The sequence below is a fragment of the Sorex fumeus genome, unplaced genomic scaffold (assembly GCF_029834395.1).
Source record: "Sorex fumeus unplaced genomic scaffold, SorFum_2.1 ptg000003l, whole genome shotgun sequence".
Classification (NCBI taxonomy): Eukaryota; Metazoa; Chordata; class Mammalia; order Eulipotyphla; family Soricidae; genus Sorex; species Sorex fumeus.
The window spans coordinates 39,192,175-39,205,546 of NW_026606060.1; positions in this window are offsets into that span (position 1 = coordinate 39,192,175).

Here is a 13,372-nt window from a genome sequence, read left to right on the forward strand (position 1 = left end):
TCCTTTGTCAGTTCTTCACCATGGGCTTACTAGGGGAACAGTTCTCGGACACCTAACACTCAAGTCCTGCGCACTCTTATGCCTTTTCTTTGAAACACACACAGAGCAAATAAAACTAAGCTGTTTATGAAAAAAGACAACAGAACAATGATCTAAGATTGTTAGGGAGGTAGAAGGGAAAGGGACCTTGGTATAATGGCTTGAGGAAGGTTGGAGGAGTAAACGGAGGGTCTGAGATACAGAGGTGAGTTTGCTGAGACAGAATACAGAAGAATCTGGGAGTGAGAAGAATCGGCTTCCAATTCCCAAAAGGTCCTGGATATGTCACCCAGGAGGTTAACCTCATCTTGAAGGTTGGATGAACAAGCAGAGGGTCTGAGATGTTGGGGCTGGCCTGCTGAGATGGTTTGGGGATATTTTTGCATTAGTATTCTTAAATTTCTTTTTTAAAAATATAACTAAACATATTAAATATCTTTTAACAAAAACAGAAACATATGTTAATAGTAGAATTTGAAAGCCATTATCACTGAAACATGCAACAAGGGTTAGAGGTTGTAGCTTGGTGGTAGAGCTTTGCATGTGTGAGCCTTTGCTTCAATTCCCAGCACCACAAAAACAACAACAACAAAAACCCTTGAGACCAGAGCAATAATACAGTTGCTTAAAGTTCTTGCCTTGCAAGTGACCTAAACTAGTTTGATCCCTGCCTTCCTTTATAGTCCCCTGAGTACAGCCAGGAGTAATCCCTGAGTAAAGCTGGCTGTGGCCCCCAAATGCCCCCCCCCCCCCCGCCAGTCCCCTGAAGGTAAAGGTAAAGGTAAAGGCCCTCCCGTTGTTCATCGATTTGCTGGAGCGGGCCCAGTAACGTCTCCATTGGAGATTTTGTTGTTACTGTGTTTGGCATATCGAATACATCACAGGGAGCTTCCCAGGCTCTGCCGTGCAGGCGAGATACTCTCGGTAGCTTGCCAGGCTCTCCGAGAGGGGCGGAGGAATCGAGCACGGGTCAGCCATGTTGGCTGCGTGCAAGGCAAACACCCTACCGCTGTGCTATGGCTCCAGCCCCCTGAAAAGTTCCTGAAATAAAACGGGTTCCTTTTATCACAATAGGTTTTCTGTTTTGTTGTTGTTTGTTTGTTTGTTTTTTTCTTTTTGGGTCACACCCAGCAATGCTCAGTGGTTACTCCTGACTCTGCACCCAGGAATTACTCCTGGCGGTACTCAGAGGACCATATGGGGTGCTGGGAATCGAACCTGGGTCGGCTGCGTGCAAGACAAACATCCTACCTCCTGTGCCATTGCTCCAGCCCCTCACAATAGTTTTTTTTTCTTTTATTTATTTTTTGCTTGTTTGTTTGTTTTAATTAGTGAAACACTAATGAGGTACAGTTGTAGATTTACAAATTTTTGTGCTTGGATTTCGGTCATACCATGATCAAATACCCATCCCTCCACCAGTGCCCATTTTCCACCACCAGGGTAATATCCCTCCCTCCTCCATCCCCCCCATCTCCCCCTGCCACTGTGGCAGGGCATTCCCTTTTGTTCTCTCTCTCCTTTTGGGTGTTGTGATCAGCAAAAGAGGCATTGAGTGGCAAACATGTTCAGTCCAGTCTACTTTCAACCTGCATCTCCCCTCCTGGGAGGATCCTCCAAATACCCTCCATTTGGTGCTCCCTTCTCTATCTGAACTGTCCTTTCCCCTAGAATACCCAGCTGGCCTCTAAGCTATGGAGTAATCCTCCTGGTGTTGATCTCAGCTATTCTTGGGTATTAATCTCATATTTTGTTATTTTATATCCCCCAGATGAATGCAATCTTTCTATGTCTATCCCTCTCTTTCTGACTCATTTCGCTTAGCATGATACTTTCCATATTGTACCACTTGTATGTAAAGTTCATGACTTCATCTTTTCTAAGAGCTACATAGTACTCCATTGTGTAGATGTACCAAAGTTTCTTTCTTTTTTTTTTTCCCTTTATTTTATTTTATTTTTTTTAAAGTTGTAGATTTACAATTTTTTGTGCTTTGGTTTCAATTATACAATGATCAGATACCCATCCCTCCACCAGTGCCCATTTTCCACCACCATGGATAATATCCCTCCCACCCCCATCCCCCCATCCCCCCTGTCTCTGTGGCAGGGCAATCCCCTGTGTTCTCTCTCTCCTTTTGGGTGTTGTGGTCTGCAAAAGAGGCATTGAGTGGCAAACATGTTCAGTCCATAGTCTACTTTCGACATGCATCTCCCCTCCTGGGAGGATCCTCCAAACATCCTTTATTTGGTGCTCCCTTCTCTATCTGAACAGCCCTTTCCTCTAGGATACCCGGCTGGCCTCGAAGTTATGGAGTAATCCTCCTGGTGCTGATCTCAGCTATTCTTGGGTATTAATCTCATACTTTGTTACTTTATATCCCCCAGATGAATGCAATCTTTCTATGTCTATCCCTCTCTTTCTGACTCATTTCGCTTAGCATGATACTTTCCATATTGTACCACTTGTATGTAAATTTCATGACTTCATCTTTTCTAAGAGCTACATAGTACTCCATTGTGTAGATGTACCAAAGTTTCTTTAACCAGTCATCTGTTCTTGGGCACTCAGGTTTCTTCCAGTTTCTGGCTACTGTAAAGAGTGCTGCAATGAACAAACAAGTGCAGATGTCACTTCGACTATACATTTTTTCCTCTCTGGGATATATTCCCAGGAGTGGTATTGCTGGGTCAAATGGGAGCTCAATTTCTAATTTTTTGAGGAACGTCCATACTGTTTTCCAAAAGGGCTGAACCAGTCGGCATTCCCACCAACAGCGAAGGAGTGTCCCTTTCTCGCCACATCTGCGCCAGCAACGGTTGCTTTTGTTCTTTTGAATCCCTCACAATAGTTTTTAAAACTTATTTCAGAGAAACTAAATAATGCAAAGGGTGACAGTGATAGTATAGCAGCTAGGATACAAGCCTAGCATCTGTTCAGCCGGGAGGACCATCTTCAATATCACATGGTCCCGAACATTTCCAGGTGCAGCTCTGGAGGCGCAGAAGCACCAATGCAATGGTCCAAGTAATCTGTGGCACCACAGGACCCAAACTGCACCACATTATCAAGGTCCTGCAGTGAACTTTGGGCCTTACCTGGCAGTGCTCAGAGGTTATTCCTGGCTTGAGGTTCAGGAATTGCGTCCGGAGGTGAAAATAGAGCTAGAGTGTTGAAAGTGAGAATGAGTTCCAACATGCACAGCACACCCTCCAGCCCTTGCTCCTCTGACCTTTTGTAACACATTTAATAAGAAAACAGCACATGGGGAAAAAAGTTCCATGTAAATAAGATGAAATTAAAGTAGTTTTCCTAGATGGAAAGACTACTTAAAATATCAATCCTTCCAGTCTAGAACAAAAAAATAAATAAAACTTACTTTAGAATTTTAAAAGACTTTATTCAAATCCTTTTGTATACATTAAATATTTTATCATTTGAAATCTAAAAACAAATCAAAGGACATTTTCCTCAATAAAGGAATTCCTGACTATGAATTTTGAAAATGCCCACTAAAGACTCTAGAAAATAATTTCACAGAACTCACTCCCAACACTAAAGTCCGGGGGGGGCGGGGTTTAGGGGGCTGCCTCTTCTCCCACATACTCACCAGCACAAAAGACTGTAAATAGGGGCTGGAGCAATAGCACAGTGGGTAGGGCGTTTGCCTTGCACGTGGCCAACCCGGGTTCGATTCCCAGCATCCCAAATGATCTCCTGAGCACCGCCAGGGGTGATTCCTGAGTGCAGAGACAGGAGTAACCCCTGTGCATCACTGGGTGTGACCCAAAAAGTAAAAAAAAGAGACCATAAATAAAAAGCATGAATATCCCTCCTCCCACTTTACAAAAAAAAAAATTAAAAAATGTACACAGTTGAAACTGTGTATACAGTTTAGATTCCATTCTCTGATCCCTGAAGATAGACCCTGTCTGGAATTAGAAGCATATTTTTCTCACCTATTGCTTTACATTCTCAAAATGTGTTATCCACACAGAAGTGCGTTACCTGTTTTCAAGCTTTACAAAAATGATAAAGCCTGCATGCATTCTTCGGTCAGGACTCTGACAAGCAGTATGTTTAGAAGCTGTTGATGCATTACTTCGCTCCAGCTGATGCTAGTTTTTTCACCCTAGAGCACACATATCATTCCTGTGTTGTGTCTCCACCTCGATGAGCTCTCAGCTCATTTCTTTCACTCTCTTGTTTCCCTGTGGCTTCTGTGGGTTTTCTTTCTCTTTTTTTTCTGCCTACCCTCCCTATCTCTGATCTTTTTTCAGTGTTGATTCTGCTAAAGCCATTTTCATTTCAAAACCCGTGTTTTCCTCTTCCCTTTCTTTGTGAGGCCTGCCATCCCTCCTTTCCATTCACCAGGACTTTAATTCCTTTGAGAGGACAGAGGAAATTTAGTCTATTGTTTTTATTTCCTAAAGTAATTATTATTATGACATGTATTATGAACCTTCCTTTTGCATGTCACATTCCTTTTTCATTATTTTTCTTTTTTATGATTAGTAAGGAAGTCACATTTTTCCTGCTTATTCAACTTCTATTGGGCACAATTTCAGCTGATTTGATATCTGCCCAATAGCACTGGGAGATTGCCATCATATTTGTGCAGTGTTTACCTGATCATATTGAAAGCCCCTTTAGAACTCCAAACTGTAGAGCTAGATATTTGACAGATTGAAATAATACTCTTTCAGTCATTCAGGTAACAGAGAAGGAAAGTTAAAGTCAATATACATAAGTAGTAAGTCACTGAAGTTCAAGTATGGTTATTCTACAGGTATTTTCCCAGTAAATGTCGTGATCCTCACCCCAACCAACCTTATGTTTAAAAAATGCCTCGTTTCACATTCTTCCCATTCCTCATGATCATCACTTCCATAGTATAAGAGCTCTTGGTTTAAAGACCTTTTGTTTGTGGTCAAGTTTTATTTCTGTTTAGTCAAATTTTTGCATGAGATGCTTGTCGCATGTCTGTCTCCACTTCCCCCAATTTTCTTCTAGGTTGTCCCTTTATATGACCAGGGAAAAGAATACTGTCCTTGGTTACAAGGTCCCTTCTTCTTCAGCTTCCTATTCCTCTGCAGTGTGGAACTGCACTAAGGCTAAGGCTCCATCTCTCTTTTCTCTTGTCTCTGAGTGCAGTGAGCTGGGCCTTGAAAGCCCCTATAATTTACTTGCCGAGAGTGCTCTTGAAAAGGGGCCACAACTCTATATGTTACTCGGGTTCTTTGATGAAGCTGTCATTGTTTTATTGAAAGATCTTCAGAATCTTTCATACGAGACTGGCTGTTCCCTAGTGGGTGAAGCAGAGATGTAATCAGGAGTTTTCCTGGTCAATGAGGGAGTTATGTCCTCAAACATGTATGTAAATAATTTGGGGATCTTGTTGAGAATCACAGGACCAAAGCCATAGGAGCTCCATTTCAAATAAGTTGCCAGATGATGTCCCTGCCACCAGCTGCAAACCACACTTTGATGAGAGAGACTGTGTATTCTTAGGGTTCTTCAGAGAAATAGAATCCATAGACCATATGTTTAGAAAGAGATTAATTATTAGGTATTGGTTCATACAACTATGGAGACAGAAAAGGTCCAAAATTTGTCATCTAATTTAGCTTGAGAGCCACTGCCTTGATGGTGTCGATTATAGGCCAAGACTGAAGGCTTGAGAACCAGGAATATCAAGGCAGAAGATTGATACTTCAACTCAACCTATCAACAGAATAAGACTCTGACCTTCCTCAGCCTTTCTATTCAAGACCTTATCAGACAGATCCCTATCCATACTGGAGCATCTATCACTTGATCACTTGACATTCCGTTACTCATCGATTTGCTCGAGCAGGCGCCAGTAACGTCTCCATTCGTCCCTTCACGTGCTAGTGTAGCCCAATGGTGTCTGCTCGCTCCAGGAACACGAATAGCCTCAAACCTATTTGTTCAGGGTCTTGACAAAGAAGTCTCGTAGGTGGGCAGCCACGAAATCTTTTGACGTCCCATGGAATCCAGGGGGTAACGGCTCTAGTTCAGCAGTCGTCTCCAAATCTCATTATGTGTCTAGCCCATCTGATTTTCGACACCTTGGCAAATGAGATGGCGTACCTGATTCTCTATATGCCTTATTTAATCCATCAATGTGAATACTAATGATCTTCCAGAAAACGTCCTCATGGACAAACCCAGGAACAATGTTTAAGCAGATATATGGTCATCCCTACATCCAGTTAGGTTGATGCACACAATTAGCTGTCACAGGCTGTAATCACTCAATAAGATCAAGAAGGCACTAAACAAGAGGTCCTAAATGAAAACAGCTAAAGGCTAGAGATATAGCTCAGTGGGCTGGATGCACACTTTACATGAAGGAGGCACAGGTTCAATTCCAGCATCACATGGTCCTCTGCAAGCTCTGCTAGTAGTGGCTCCTGAGTGCAAGGAGACAGAAGTAGCCCCTGAGCACCACCAGGTGTGATTCCCCCCACCTCCCTGGGCCAAATAACAGTATTTGTAAAAATGTTGCCTATCTCCTAGCTACACTACTAAGTTCTCTCCTTAGATTACCTAATATTTCAGTGACCCCTGTGAAGTGGGATACTGTATTATTTCCCATTTTTCAGAAGAGAAAATGAGGCCCAGCTGGACTGGGTAACTTGAGATTAAGCTTCCCGTAAGTGATAAAACCAAGCACTCTGACATCAAAGTCTCAATTCTACATACCCTGTCTCAGTGCAAACCTCAGCCATCTGCTGTGCTCACTCCAGAAGCCAAAGGTCCCAATCTGGCCCTGTAACCACCAGACTCTCATTGAATGAATTGAGGGGAACAAGTGGCATAGGGGTGGGGGAGGGGGTTGCTTCTCTGAAATGTAAAGAGACAGTTCATAAGGTCCAGATTGAGAGGGATGCAAGAGGAGAAAAGAAAACAAATCCCTACTAGTGAGAATCAGTAAACAGGGGAGAAACTGAGAGAAATTAGTGAGGTATCCTGCCACTTCACTTTAGAGTCAGGACTGCTCCCACCTAGCAGAATCTTGAAATGAAATTTTCTCAGAAACTCCCCCAAAGTTATGTGTTATTGACAAGTCAAAAGCATAAAGGGAAGTTAGTTGCATCTCCTTCCCTCTTATTTTCTTGGACAAAGTACTACTCTTAGATGAGTCAGACCCTCAAAAAAGCTTTCTAGACAACCCCAGACCATCACCAAAGTTCAGGTTTCTTTCTCTGTGCTCCCAATGCCTTTGTGGTTAATGCAGAGCAAAATGCACAAACATTTATTTCCATTGCTCCCTCTCTAGACTGCAGTTATTTTGTTTTTAACAAAGTTTAAGATTATCCATATATCTTGAGCTCTAGTGAACTGGAACATTCTGTGTACTGAACTTAACACTTCACAGTCTTAACTGAATTCTGTTTCCTGTATTGGCCCTCAGGTTCATTTGAATGTTGGTTGGTTTGTTTAAAGAAGTTACTCCTAAAGTACTTCGCTATGCACCTTTAATGTGACGTAAAAGATTTTCCTTGTTAGATTTTGTCAGTCTCTTCTGCCCTAAGCTCTAAACTCTGGGTGGTTATGACTCTGTTTTCATGACCTTTGAATTCTCATTAGAGCTGAAATGAATTCCTGCACATCGGTTGATGCACATGAAATCAGACACCGAATGCATATTTAAAAAGAAAAGGAAAATAGGCACCAAGAATGTGTCTGAATTGGTTAAGATGAACTCTTCATTACAGCTTCAAAGAAGTTGAAAACTGTCAGAGAACTGCTCCGAGGAGATCTTTCCAGATCTCAGCTTCTTTTCATATTGAACCCAGTAAAAAGCCATTTCTCCTTAGTTGTTAGAAGGTATTAGGCACGTGTTTTAGTACCAAGGGGAACAATCGGAGCTGGATTTTTCCTTTGAGCTAAAATTAAAATAAAAACAATGAGGCTGGAGAGCAGGTCCGGGGGTTGAGGTACTTGCATTGAATGCTGCTAATCCCAGCTATCTCCCTGGCACCATCCATGGTAGCCTGAGCTCTGTTCCTGAGCTCCAAAGAGGTCGAAAAGCACAAACAGACAAAACCTAAAATCACTGACCAGAGGAAAAAATATCTAGGAAACAAAAGATTCCTTAATTCAAAACTTGATTGAAATAACAACAAAAGTAGGTTAAATTCTATTTTGTTTGAATGATTAACCTACCTGCTGTGGTACCTTACCTGGGGCCTGAATAAACCTGTGCTGATGCCCAGGATTGGCTCAATTATTGTCATGTGGATTCTATGCACCAGGAGTACCCTTAGAAAAAGCCAATAAAAATGTGGCTACTTGCAGGAGGAGAGAGCTTTAATGATTTCCTCCTCCCCCCCCAACATCAATTGTGAGTGCTTTGACTACTCAAAGTCTCCATTTCTATCTTGAGACAACTGTTTGTGTGCACTAAAAAACCCAGAGAGCTATGACCATTAAAGGGAAAAAAATGTGAATTCTATTAAGGAAAAAAAAAAGAGGCATAGCCACTAGGGGCAAGGCATATGCTTCTTTCGCCTCTGAAATAATTGTCAGTCAGAAGTGACTTGTATCTGAGTTTACAATGTAAACATAAAATCTTATTAGAACATTAAAACTCTCAGCACTCTGGGTGCCTCTCTCAGTTAGAATGGTTTATGTCATTCAGTTTTCTTTTGTCATGTTTTTTCAAATGAAGACAATAACACAGAAGTTCGGATCTTATGACTCAGTTCTGAGAACTCAACCCTTTAAAATTAAAATAAGGCACAACAAAAATGAAAACTACCAAACAGTTTAAAATATTTAAGGGAGTGTGAATTCAGAAAAGAAAGCCTCCATTCAGTTTCAGAAATTGGCAGTAAGGCAAAATGAATCCACAACTGGTTGTCAGGTTTTGCTTTTAAACATCAACTAACGAGATTTTTAAAAAATAGAAGGATACTTTAATTGACCTATCACCATGGGACAAAAGGTTTTGAGTTTTTGACTTCAAAAGTCCACAAGCCTAGATCTATGCCATGTTATTTTCCTTATGCCTAGTCTCTCAAAAAGTCTCTCTCTTTTTAGGGTACAGATAAAAAGTACCTGACTAGCCTTTGGTAGCAGATCTTACCACAGAGAAAACAATACCACAATACCATCTGCCCCTCAAAATGAACTTTGAGGGTCTAGTCCAAGTTTTATATTGCACATGTTCACTTTCCAGTGAACTTTCTAGTTCCTACTGAGAACTTCTTAGCAATTGACTCCTAAGAAATTGTACTGAGAGCTTTGCTGAATCACTCTCTCAATAGTGAGCATCATTTTTGACCATTAATCACAATCAGGGAAAGGCCTTGCCTTTCTTGGAAAACATTTTTGGGGGCCTGTGATGAGAGAGAAGAGTGGGCCTTTAAGAGAGTGAGGGAAATGAGAGAGAGGAGGAAAAGGAGATGGAAGAGGAAGAGGAGAGGGAGAAAGAACCCACCTGAATACTTTTTTGATTTAAAAAGTGAAATTAGGGACCAGAGAGTACACAAGGTAGCACTTCATAAGGTCCCCTGAGCATCACCAGGCATGACCCCTGAGCAAAGAGCATAGCTGGAGGTAGTTCCAAAAGAAACAAACAATAAAAGATGAAACCCCGAGCAATTAAAACAAAGTTATGCACAGCAGAGCTGAAATATTGGCTTGTGTGTAAACTCAATGGTCTGATGTATTCCTAAGTCACATCAGCATTTCCAAGTTGACACCAAGTCATGTAGCTAGATAAGCTCATACCCATTCAAGATGACAAGCAGTCAATGGTCTACTCTCCAGGCCCAAGTTCCCCATGTACCTCACATGATGACTACCTATCCCACCTAGGATTCCTAATAGTCTGAGTGATTATACTCCAAGTTCTTGAACCACTTGTTTTTCTGCAAATCAGGATCTCTCATAGTATAGGAAGACAGTACGAAACCTAGGCTTTAGAATGTGAATTCTTTCCTTAAAATGGGGGCTGACTCTCAACTGCATTGACATTTCCACTACAAATTGTGGATAGGTACAAAAGTAGGGAGAAGACAATTTTTCCAGGTGAAGTCAGATGTTATAGGCAAAAAGTCTATTTGCTGAACCCTGGTATAAAAGAAAGAAAATCTGAAATATTTTTTAATTAAAAATTTAGGGATGAGGGATGACTCCATGGTAGAGAATCTGCCTTGCAATACCAGCACTCCCATATTGCTAAGTATCACCCATGGTACCTCAAGAAGTGTGTGATCTTTGGCACAGTGCAATCAAGTATGATATACCCACACATCACAACAGCAAAGGGAAGGGGAAATGGGTATTTTTGGGTAGATGTTCTATTAAAAAATAATTTTAAAGGGGCTGGGGATATTACAGTCAGGTGTGTGTTCATCTTGCTGGGTTTGATCCCAGCCTCTTCATATGGTCCCCCAAGCCCACCAGGAGTGATCCCTGAGCACAGAACCAGTTTAGCCCTGAGCAGTCAGATATGTCTTTACCCTCCCCCTGCCCCAGGCCCCCAGCCTTTTTTTCAGGTGCTGAATTTTGAACTTGATTAGATGTTTTATTTCCATTTTACAGAATGTAGAGATGATGGGTTTTGCTTCCGAGCACCAACTTGCAGGGCTTGTTGGGGAGCGGGAGTGGGGAGCTGGCTTCCAACATGAAATCTGAAATTCCAAGTCTAAAAGCTCACACTTAGTCTTTGTGATTTAGCTGGGTGTCTAAGCAAAGCAGATGTTTCTGAAGTCTTTCTGCCTTCCCTGAAGACAATTTTTCCTCACTGCTGCTCATTATATATGCTCATTGTCTTTCTCTGTGACCTCCTGTAGAAAATCAGTGGAGGAGGAAAAATAAAACATGGCTTTTCTTTCATGAAAATAGGAGGCAGCATTTCGATGTCCTTATTCCTTTAAGAAGTTGAGTTTTGCTACTGTGATGTCTCAAGCTGGTAAAAAAAAAAAAGGGGGAGACAGAGAGAGAGAGAGAGAAGGTAAAGTGGAGAGAGCAGAGACTGGGTGGAGAATGGAGAGGAAAGGCCAGGAGCCAGACATTCAGAAATATCCAAAGCATGAAGGATACTAATGGTCCAAAATGTCTGTCTTGCTGAGGTCAAAGTCCTTGTCACCTTTTCACATTTTGGGTCAAGTCAGTTGCACAAAAAGGACATCTGTAACCGAATGTTTTCCAAAACAAAGAGGCTGAGCTTCACATCTGACTGATGAGCAGTAAGAACCACCCCTCTGGCTGGTGAAATGGCCCCTCTGGTGGACTCTGGAGACAGAGCCTCAGGAGCAGGGCGGAGGGGCAAGGAATGAATGAGCCAGAATTTGGGATTAACATTGTTCTTTATCAGGCCAGAATGACTGCATTCATCCTGCTTTCCAAGTTTAGGGTGGATGAGAGTGAGATTACTTCAGTTACATATTTTGTAAATGGTTAAATGTATTGTTTCCATTTTTAGGTTTTTAGGCCACACCTGGCAGTGCACAAGGTTTACTCCTGGCTCTGTGCTGACAGATCACTCTTGGCAGTGTTCATATTCGGTGCCAGGAATTCAAACCTGGGTCAGCAGTGTGTAAGGCAAGCACATTACCCACTGTAGCATCTCTGACCCTGGATTTTTTTTTTTTACATACACACACACAAGCAAACACACAATATCCTGTGACTCTCAACCTCCTGTATTATATAATACACATTCTCCCAGGAGACCAAGTGTGTACCTGGAATTACATATAACCCTGAAATGTCCAGGGAGCAAGTGGTTTGGGAGCGGGGAAGGGAAAGGGGGTGGGGCTTGCAGAGCCGATGAAAGCAAGTTAAAGGTTTAGAACTATTATTTGTATCTTAATTTGAATTCCTAATGACTAATCTGGAGTTTGGTGGCCAAACTAATTACCTGGTAGGAAAAAAAAATCAAATCCACTCAGATCAATCTTACACAGCCTCTCTTTTCTGGTAGATGATTACAAAAGACCAGCTTATTATCTCGATGCAGAGTTCACAGAGGGTCATTTAGGTGTATTTGTTTTGTTTTGTTTAGGGACCACGTCCATGGTGCTCAGGGACTACTTCTGGCTTGGTTTTTGAGGCATGAGGGTTGCTCCTGGTAGTGCTGGAGGACCGTGCAGTGCTGGAGAAGGAAGCCAGAGTGCTGCATGCAAAGTATAAGCTTCAGCCCAAAGAAGGTCTAGGGTTAAAGGCAGGACTTGATAAGCCCTTCTTTGATCAGTGTAAAGCTCAGATGACTCTTCATTCTTTCCTTAATGTCTTAGCTTTGTATGACATTAACTTGTCACTTTTGCCAATTTGTTTGCTGCTCTTTCAACATGCAGTGAGAAGTTGATTCTAATGAATGAGAACCCCCAGATACGCTGGGCACTCCCTAAATGTTGGTGACCTCAAGCATTTTTGAAAAATATGCCCTCGTGGTTCATATATTTTGTCAGGTGCTTTGGATCAAAACCAAAAACTTTAAGGTTTTAAATGTAATATATACAGACTGAGGCATTTTTTTTCTCCTGTGATGGTAGATGAGGATTAAAAATATTTTTTTGTAAACTTTATCAAAATATGTGGCCAGTCGTCCATGAATCCATTCACCCACCCATTAATTTCAGTTGATCATCACAGTTCTTTCCCTGAACTAACGTAGGATGCTCATACAAAGGGATACACATGCATTCAAGCATTTCATTTTGCATCAGTTCATGGAATTTTACTCTTTACTCAGTGCTAACTTTCCACAAACTCAAATTCCTCAACAACACATATGTACACACTCTCATGCACCGCACCACCAAGTCTATTTAGTCCCTATGAATTAAGTACCAAAATTAAAGTTTTCACGTAAATAATAACACAGCAACAAAATCTGTTCTATTAGTTTATAGAGCTGTAATCAAAATGCTGAAAAATAATTTTACTCTGTAATACCCAAAACCCTTCAGTTTGAAATAGTGAAAAATAACTATGAAACAGTCAACTAAATAACATTTCAATTAATCTTATCAGAACTTTAATTACTGCCCAATACAAAATGCTACATCAAATGACTAAGTTTAAAAATAATCTTGCCCAATCACATTTAGGCTTTTTTTTTAAAATTTTATTCTACCCAGTAGAGTGTTTTCTTATCTATGTTGACAAGTTCAGTATGAGTGGGTGGAAAAAAACAGGACACTCATTAAGAAATGAAGGCAAGACTTTTCTCAGGAAAACAGATGGGTAAAAACATACCTATTTTATCGCCAGAGAATTACAGCCAACATTCTGATAAGAAAATGAACTTTAATCTGCATAGATGAATATGAGAAATCTTCTGGGAGAG